The 9,964-nt window shown below is 42.6% G+C and overlaps 1 protein-coding gene across 1 annotated transcript in view; it reads left to right on the top strand.

Moving 5' to 3' along the window:
• Positions 1–852: 852 nt before the first annotated feature.
• Positions 853–9,964, top strand: part of LOC106593351 (osmosensitive cation channel TMEM63C) — a 35,933-nt gene continuing 26,821 nt past the window's right edge. The window contains exon 1 of the mRNA XM_014184710.3: positions 853–981. The gene's annotated coding sequence lies outside the window, so the exon portion shown is untranslated. The remainder of the gene's footprint in view (positions 982–9,964) is intronic.

Here is a 9,964-nt window from a genome sequence, read left to right as displayed (position 1 = left end):
TACTTTTTGATTTTATAAAAAAAAATAATACTTGAGTTTATTTAGTAAATATTTTCTTAACTCTATTTATTGAACTGCATTGTTGGTTAAGGGCTTGTAAGTAAGCATTTCACGGTAAGGTCTACTACACCTGTTGTATTCGGGGCATGTGACAAATACAATTTGATTTTATTTAGTTTGACAAAAATTGTATCCCATCTAGCCATGGGCATCTTCTCTAGGCTACACATCGTTTTTTGTCTGCACAAGTCGCAAAGCGCATGTTTGTCAAAATTATTATCCAACAGGTGGCGATGATGCTTCTTCAAACTCCCTGGGTGTGGCAGTGGTCTAAGCATTAACAGATGCATCTACTTGTAAAACTTCAACTTTCCAAACAAACATACATTGTAGCTTTAGCTTACAATGATAGGCTACACGAATATGATATTGCTCCATATTAATTAAAACCGACTTCTTAATCGCAGCTCAATGTCATATATCAAATAAAACATGTGTAGGCTAATAGACCCGCCATTGCACAATTTCATATTAAGTGTGAAAAAAGTGAACTGTCCTAGCCGATCCAGATCAGATCATAGCCTATAACGGGGCGGCATGTAGCCTAGTGGTTAAACCGAAAGTTTGCTAGATCGAATCCCCGCGCTGACAAGGTAAGAATCTGTCGTTAACCCACTGTTCCTACTGTAAATAAGAATGTGTTCTTAACTGACTTGCCTAATTAAATAAAGGATAAATAAAAAATAATAATACTCAATATAGAAATGCAGTCAAAACAATAACATATGGTCAATGATCTATGCTAAACCACGTTTGTTCCCTTATCTTGGACTGGTGTATAATTTACAGGCGGCCCGTTAGCCAACCCCTGAGCAGGTGGGAGTTCCTGCTCTTGTTTATTGGAACTGATGCAAAATGAGTAGCAGCAATGCAGCATCCATCCATCCCGACTGGACGCTAGCGATAAGGAGCATTTGAGAGGTAAGCAACATATTCATTGGGCGTTTAAGTCAATTTTTGCTTTTGTGCAATCTAATTCTATTTGGCGAGCGGTGGCTGGTTTTGGTTAAGTTATACAGCTTTAAAAAAGTGGGCGGATATACTGTTTTGATTGTAGCCTGAGAGTAGCCTACAGCAGTGAACAGCTAATAAAACCAACGGAATCACAGGGAAAATCGAAAACCCTGTCTCCTCATGCATGCCAGGATAATCCACATTTCCCTAAAAGGTTTGATGTGCAGCATTGGAGAATTGATGAAGACATCAATCAATATGTAGGCTATCGGTTCATTTGAAGAACTTGTTGTAGTCTCTCGGTCTGTTAGGAAACAACTCTTTTTTTTTTTTCTTTCATAAAGGACCTATTTAGTTATGATGCGTGTCTGTAGATCAGGATAATGTAATATTGTGCAGGATTCAGTCGGTTAGTGCGACACTGAAGGTACATTGCAGAGATTTACACCACTGACAGACACACCCCTCACTATATCGTCGCCGGCATTGTGTTGATTAGTGCCCATGCACAGCCTGTTACTCTCGGCTCACTTTGAATACATTTAGGTTGAAGGCTATAACCTAATTAAATAAAACCAGTAACGGTTACATCAGCTTCTTCTTCTAAGATGTCTGATAAATGTGGTTTAGATTAGATTGCCATATCAGTGTGTTACTGCAATCACCAGTGGGATGTAAACTCAAACATTACCCATCCCCAAAGCAACATGCTAATTGCTACTCCACCTTAAATTGTTTTTATGCTTGCAGTTACACACGAGGCATTGAGAAGCCATTATTGGCCCCTTTCTTAATTTACTGTTATTTTTATTTAACCAGGCAAGTCGGTTAAGAACAAATTGTTTACAATGACAGCCTAGGAACAACTGCCTTGTTCAGGGGCAGAACAACAGATTTCAACCTTGTCAGCTCAGGGATTCGATCTAGCAACCGTTCAGGTACTGGCCCAATGCGCTAACCACTAGGCTACCTGCCACCCCCTGCATTCGGAAAGTATTCTAACCCCTTGACTTTTTCCACATTTTGTTACGTTACAGCCTTATTCTAAAATGGATTTAAAAATAAATCCTCAATCTACACACAATGCCCCATAATGACAAAGCAAAAACAGGTTTTTAGAAATGTTTGCAGATGTAATAAAAACAGATACTTTATTTACATAAGTATTCAGACCCTTTGCTATGAGACTTGAAATTGAGCTCAGGTGCATTCTGTTTCCATTGACCATCCTTGAGATGTTTCTACAACTTGATTGGAGTCCACCTGTGGTAAATTCAATTGATTGGACATAATTTGGAAAGGCACACACGTGTCTATAAGGTCCCACAGTTGACAGTGCACGTCAGAGCAGAAACCAAGCCATGAGGTTGAAGGAATAGAGCTCCAAGAAATGGTTGTGTCGAGGCACAGATCTGGGGGAAGGGTACCAAAAAATGTTTGCAGCATTGAATGTCCCCAAGAACACAGTGGCCTCCATCATTCTTAAATGAAAGAAGTTTGGAACCACATAGGCTCTCAGAGAGGTGACCAAGAACCCGATGGTCACTCTAACAGAGCTCTAGAGTTCCTCTGTGGAGACAGACATTTCTGCAGCACTCCACCAATCAGGCAATTATAGTAGAGTGGCCAGACGAAAACCCATCCTCAGTTAAAGGCACATGACAGCCCGCTTGGAGTTTGCCAAAAGGCACCTAAAGGACTCTGACCATGAGAAACCAGGATCGAACACTTTGGCCTGAATGCCAAGCGTCACGTCTGGAGGAAACCTGGCACCATCCCTACGGTGAAGCATGATGGTGGCAGCATCAGAGACTGCGAGACTAGTCAGGATCGAGGGAAAGATGAACGGAGATAAGTACAGAGATCCTTGATGACAACCTGCTCCAGAGCACTCAGTACCTCAGACTGGGACCAAGGTTCACCTTCCAACAGGACAACGACCCTAAGCACACAGCCAAGACAACGCAGGAGTGGCTTCGGGACAAGTCCTTGAGTGGCCCAGCCAGAGCCCAGACTTGAACCCAAACAAACATCTCTGGAGAGACCTGAAAATAGCTGTGCAGCAATGCTCCCCATCCAACGTGACAACTTGAGAGGATCTGCAGAGAAGAATGGGAGAAACTCCCCAAATACAGGTGTGCCAGGCTTGTAGTGTCATACCCAAGGAAGACTCGAGGCTGTAATCGCTGCCAAAAGTGCTTCAACAAAGTACTGAGTAAAGGGTCTGAATACTTATGTAAATGTGATATTTCAGTTTATTTGTAATCAATTAGCAAGAACTTATAAAAAGCTGTTTTTGTTTTGTCATTGGAGTATTTTTGGGTATTGTGTATGTGGGGTATTGTGTGTAGCTTGATTGGGAGGGGGGGGGGGGGCAATTTTAGAATAAGGCTGTAACTTTCAAAATGTGGAAAAAGTGAAGCAGTCTGAATACTTTCCGAATGCACTGTATATAGGCCCATATATAGAGAGAAACAGGGTGTACTAGAATGCATCAAATGTGAGATGCTGAGATGTAAACTCAGAAAAAAAATAAACGTCCTCTCACTGTCAATTGGGTTTATTTTCAGTGAACTTAACATGTGTAAATATTTGTATGAATATAAGATTCAACAACTGAGACATGAACTGAACAAGTTCCACAGACATGTGACTAACATAAATGGAATAATGTGTCCCTGAACAAAGGGGGGGTCAAAATCAAAAGTAACAGTCATTATCTGGTGTGGCCACCAGCTGCGTTAAGTACTGCAGTGCTTCCCCTCATGGACTGCATCAGATTTGCCAGTTCTTGCTGTGAGATGTTACCCCACTCTTCCACCAAGGCACCTGCAAGTTCCCGGACATTTCTGGGGGGAATGGCACTCACCCTCCGATCCAACAGGTACCAGACGTGCTCAATGGGATTGAGATCGACTCTTCGCTGGCCATGGCAGAACACTGACATTCCTGTCTTACAGGAAATCACGCACAGAACAAGCAGTATGGCTGGTGGCATTGTCATACTGGAGGGTCATGTCAGGATGAGCCTGCAGGAAGGGTACCACATGAGGGAGGAGGATGTCTTCCCTGTAACACACAGTGTTGAGATTGCCTGCAATGACAACAAGCTCAGTCCAATGACACACCGCCCCAGACCGTGATGGACCCTCCACCTCCAAATCGATCCCGCTCCAGAGTACAGGCCTTGGTGTAACGCTCATTCCTTCGACGATAAACGCGAATCTGACATCACCCCTGGTGAGACAAACCCGCGAGTCGTCAGTGAAGAGCACTTTTGCCAGTCCTGTCTGGTCCAGCGACGGTGTGGTGTTCGGATGTACCGATCCTGCGCAGGTGTTACACGTGGTCTGCCACTGCGAGGACGATGAGATGTCCGTCTTGTCTCCCTGTAGTGCTGTCTTAGGCGTCTCACAGAATGGACATTGCAATTTATTGCCCTGGCCAAATCTGCAGTCCTCATGCCTCCTTGCAGCATGCCTAAGGCATGTTCACGCAGATGAGCAGGGACCCTGGGCATCCTTTATTTTGGTGTTTTTCAGAGTCAGTAAAAAGGCTTCTTTAGTGTCCTAAGTTTTCATAACTGTGACCTTAATTGCCTACCGTCTGTAAGATGTTTGTGTCTTAAAGACCTTTCCACAGGTCCGTGTTCATTAATTGTTTATGGCTCATTGAACAAGCATGGGAAACAGTGTTTAAACCCTTTACAATGAAGATCTGTGAAGTTCTTATCTTTGAAAGACAGGGTCCTGAAAAAGGGACGTTTTTTTTGTTGTTGTTGTGTTTATTACTGTGACTCGTCTCTTCCAGTCATATTTTGAAAGCACGCAAACCGTCCCCCATTACCTATTTTAATCTGTGGAAATCAAATATTTTTCAAACATCGTGTGATATTGCTGCTTTTAGATTGTGAAACGTCCACCTCTGCTCCCATTTTTTTTATTTAAAAAAATTAAAAAATATTTTTTGTATCGCCGTTAGGGTTGCAAAGGGTCGAAACTTTCCAGGAAAATTCCCCGAATTGTTCCAGAGATTTTCCATGGGAAGTTAAGCCTGGAAATTTTGCTTAAATTCATCAAAAAAGTTAGCTTATAACAGTGAAACCTTTTTGTGGGATACACATAAGGCAATTCTAGGTCTTGTGGCATATTTTGGTTTAACTATCCCCAATTCAATGGAATTGCAACCCTCTGCATGCGCAGTGCATTCTTCCATCATATTTACAGCTGATTCTCAAGATCTTGCACACTGAGATGCTATTGAGCCCACACTACTACACTCTGAGCCAAGGACTACATGCTTTCTGGTAAGTTTTGATTATTTTACTGGGTGGGGTGAATATATTTTATATGACATGCATTATTTTTGTTAACTAGTAAATAGTAGCCTACAGCAAAGAGTTTAAATCATTTCTAACTTGTTAACAATTTCTGCTAGTTAGATTTTGCTACCTTGTGGGATTTAGCTTGCTTGAGCCTGCTAACTGAGGAGTGTTAATTCAACTGTTTCCATACATGTTTAATTTTAAAACATTTATCTTACAAAGGAATTGTTTAATCTAACTGCTTAACTATTTATCTGTACATGGAATTGTATTTGTTATTTTTTGTACACTTTTTTTTCTAATCTTTTACAGGAAAATGCCACGGCCGCTATCTGATGTGTGGAGACATTTCACTGCAGCTAATGTAGAAGGAAAAGCTGTGTACATTTGCAAATACTGTGCCAAATCATATGTGAAGAATGCAACAAAGATGCAGAATCATCTGGTGAAGTGCATAAAGTTCCCTCAGCGCTCACAATAAGCAACCTCTGACAAAAGTCCCTCTACTTCTATTCGAGGTGAACATGATGAATCAAACACCTTATCAATAGCAACAGCTCATTGTCCTCCTGGAATCAGAAGTTTTTTTGACTCAATGGAGGAACGTAGTCAGAGAAATGCTGATGAATGTCTTGCTCGAGCTGTGTATGCAACTGGTTCACCTCTGATGCTCACAGGCAATGTGTATTGGAAGAGATTTCTGAATGTTCTTCGCCCAGCATACACCCCTCCAACCAGACATGCTTTATCTACTAATTTGCTGGATGCAGAGTTCAACAGAGTTCAAGTGAAAGTCAAGCAAATCATAGAGATAGCCGACTGTATTGCAATCATCTCTGATGGGTGGTCGAATGTTCGTGGGCAAGGAATAATTAACTACATCTCTACCCCTCAACCAGTGTTCTACAAGAGCACAGACACAAGAGAAAACAGACACACTGGTCTCTACATTGCAGATGAGCTGAAGGCAGTCATCAATGACCTTAGACCACAGAAGGTATTTGCACTGGTGACAGACAGTGCTGCAAACATGAAGTCTGCTTGATGTAAAGTGGAGGAGTCCTACCCTGACATCACACCCGCTGGCTGTGCTGCTCATGCATTGAATCTGCTCCTCAAGGACATGGCACTGAAAACAATGGATACACTCTACAAGAGAGCCATGGAAATGGTTAGGTATGTGAAGGGTCATCAAGTTATAGCAGCAATCTACCTCACCAAGCAAAGTGAGAAGAACAAGAGCGCCACATTGAAGCTGCCCAGCAACACCTGTTGGGGTGGTGTTGTCATCATGTTTGACAGTCTCCTGGAGGGGAGGGAGTCTCTCCAAGAAATGGCCATATCACAGTCTGCCGATATGGACAGTCCCATCAAGAGGATCCTCCTGGATGATGTATTTTGGGAGAGAGTGATAAGCAGCCTGAAACCTATAGCAGTAGCCATTGCACGGATTGAGGGAGACAGTGCCATCCTATCTGATGTTCAGACTCTGCTTGCAGATGTAAGAGAAGAAATCCGTACTGCCCTGCCCACTTCACTGTTGCTCCAGGCAGAGGAAACTGCAGTTCTGAAATACATAAAAAAGCGTGAAGACTTCTGCTTGAAGCCTATACACGCCGCAGCGTACATGTTTGACCCCAAGTATGCTGGCAAGAGCATCCTGTCTGGTGCAGAGATCAACAAGACCTATGGTGTCATCACTACCGTGTCTCACCACCTTGGCCTGGATGAGGGTAAGGTTCTTGGCAGTCTGGCGAAGTACACTTCCAAGCAAGGGCTTTGGGATGGAGATGCAATATGGCAGTCGTGCCAACATATCTCATCAGCCATCTGGTGGAAGGGACTTTGTGGATCTGAGGTTCTTTCCCCTGTTGCCTCAATCATCCTCCAAATCCCACCAACATCAGCTACCTTAGAGCGCAACTGGTCCTTGTTTGGGAACACACACATACACCAAAGCACGCAACAGGCTGACCAATACAAGGGTTGAAAAATTGGTGGCCATCCGGGCAAATTTGAGGCTTTTTGAGCCTGACAACGAGCCATCCTCAACAAGGTTGGAAAGTGACAGTGAAGATGAGGCCTTAGCATCTGATATTCAAGAGGTGGACATTGAGGAGGAGGTCCAGGGAGAAGACATGGAAGCCTGAGAGGAAGACAACCAAAGCTTTAGTTTCTAGACTATCATGTATGTTGGAAACATTTCTGGGAGATGCGATGGGTCATTGGGATCATTCAATATTCCCATTTGTTGTTCGAGTCAACTCATTTAATTAAAGTTCAATTTGTAACTAAAAAAATTATTATATTGGAAGGAAGGATTTAATAATTTGCAATTATGTCTACTTATAAGGTAAAAGGTTTATGTTTCCATCTCCATATATGGTATATATATCAAATGAAAAAAAAAATCTACATTTAAGTGGTATTAATATTAATTTGCATATTCCTGTTAATTCCCATGGAAAGTTTCCACCTCTGAATATTCCCCAAAATGTGCAACCCTAATTACCATATAGCTTCCCTGTAACGTTTCATGCTATTCAATAGGAATGCACAATATATCGGTGAGCATATTGGAATCGGCTGATATTAGCTAAAAATGCCAAGATCGGCATCGGCCCGATGTCTAGTTTAACGGCGATGTCAAAACTGACGTGCATACCTAATGTAAGTAGATGACGTAATGACGCCATGAATAATACAGTGCTACACAGAATAAAAGCAGAAAAATACTAAGTGCACACTTCCAACAACTTAACAAGTTCAAGTCGAGCAGTCATTTGAAAGAGTAAGAAAATTCCAGCGAGAAAACTCAAAGGCAAAATCCATTAACGCCGAGATAATGGAATTCATTGCCCTTGACAATCAACCTTCCTCTGTTGTGGATGATGTTGGTTTTCGCCAACTGGTCAAGCCCCGGTACACACTATTTTTCAGATGTTGCCCTACTTGATTTACACAGTATTGTTGAAACGTACATCTATGAGCTACTTGCTATGGGTGTCACTGCTATTAGCTTCACGACTGACATTTGGACCAGCAATGTCAGCCCCATGAGCATGCTGAGTCTGACTGCAGTGGGTCGACGAGGATTTCGTACTGAGGAAAGCCGTATTGCATGCTCATGAATGTGCTAGTTCTCATACCGCTGCTGCCATTTTAATGGCATTTGAGAACATGTTTGAAACATGAACACACTCCTAGTGCCATTCGAACAATTGACTCGAGAGATAAGCTAATCAACTGCTTCTGCAGCAGACGTGAACAGACGCTGGGCCAATTGTGCGCTACCTTATGGGACTCCCAATCACGGCCAGATGTGATACAGCCTGGATTCAAACCAGGGACTGTAGTGATGCCTCTTGCACTGGGATGCAGTGCCTTAGACCACTGTGTGTTAACTATTTAACTGTACTAGAATGCGTAAAATGTTTAATATCGGTTTTGTTTTTTGGCAAGGAAAATATTGGGTATCGGCCGAAAAAGTAATATCGGTGCATCCATACTATTCATTGTGGGTCCTCAGGGAGTCCTTCCAACTCACAGTTAGCATGATTACTGACAGAGGGGAGGTACAAACACCTATAGTATAAGCCTACAAACCAGAAATGTGTTTTTCTCGTAAATCCCCTATTTTTACTCAAACTTCCTCTCACATCAAATATATCCCTTTTCCTCATAGACATGTACCAACAGTGTCATGTATCTACCTCACATTTGCCTTTAGAATGATACTTATATTACCCTCTCACAGGTGCCATGACTCCCTACTGCCCAGGGTTATGCTGTCTGTATTGGACTGACCCCTCTGCCTCAGACTGGTTTAGGCCTCATATTGGGGCCTGGTCTAGTTCTGAACTGTGGGACTCGGAGAGAAGCCTGTGATTTGTGGGTTTTACTCAGTGCCTCTAATTGGCTTCATCCATGTAATTCATCTGTCTGCCTGTTTACATGGGTGATATGTGAGTTGTGTTGATTAAAAACATTAATGAGATTGTTTGCCAGTGCCCTTTTTTAAATATGTCATTTGTTTGATCATAATCTCTTGATGTCTGGCAGATTTGATTTAGACATCACTGACTAGGAACAGAACTCTCAACAGAAATGTGTTATGAGGTTCTATCGCCACTGTTTCTTATTCCAATCTAAGACAGTATATCTAGATGTTTATATAAGTAGCCTCTAGTTTTTATAGTAGCGTGAATGATCTTCCTTTGTAGCCTACAAAATGAGAGCTACTTAAACTGCCAGCCTGGCCATAATTATCAATGGCATAGTCTATACAGCAGGCTGGGTATACACACAGTGACAGTGCTCCTTAGGGAGCCTACTGAGCATGTTCAGTGCAAACAGGAAACAGGTGTTCAGTTTGAGCAAGGCCAGTGTGTGCAGTCATCACCCCAGTCACGTTATGGATCACCCAGCCTTCAGTAAGAGGCTGCCTTGGCCAGAAAAGTCAGTTCAGCAGCCATTCTGAGTGTGTGTGCATTTGTGTATGAGAGAACGAGTGAGAAGGTAGTAAATAAGGAGAAAGCCCCCCTCCACCCCCACTTTAGAACAGGCGGAACAGCAGATTGTATCCCATTCGCCTCCTCCAGGCTGGGACTCTTAAGGACTCCCCGT

This window comes from Salmo salar, chromosome 01 (assembly GCF_965601325.2).
Source record: "Salmo salar chromosome 01, fSalSal1, whole genome shotgun sequence".
NCBI classification, from domain to species: Eukaryota; Metazoa; Chordata; class Actinopteri; order Salmoniformes; family Salmonidae; genus Salmo; species Salmo salar.
This window is presented reverse-complemented; position numbering and strand designations above follow the sequence as displayed.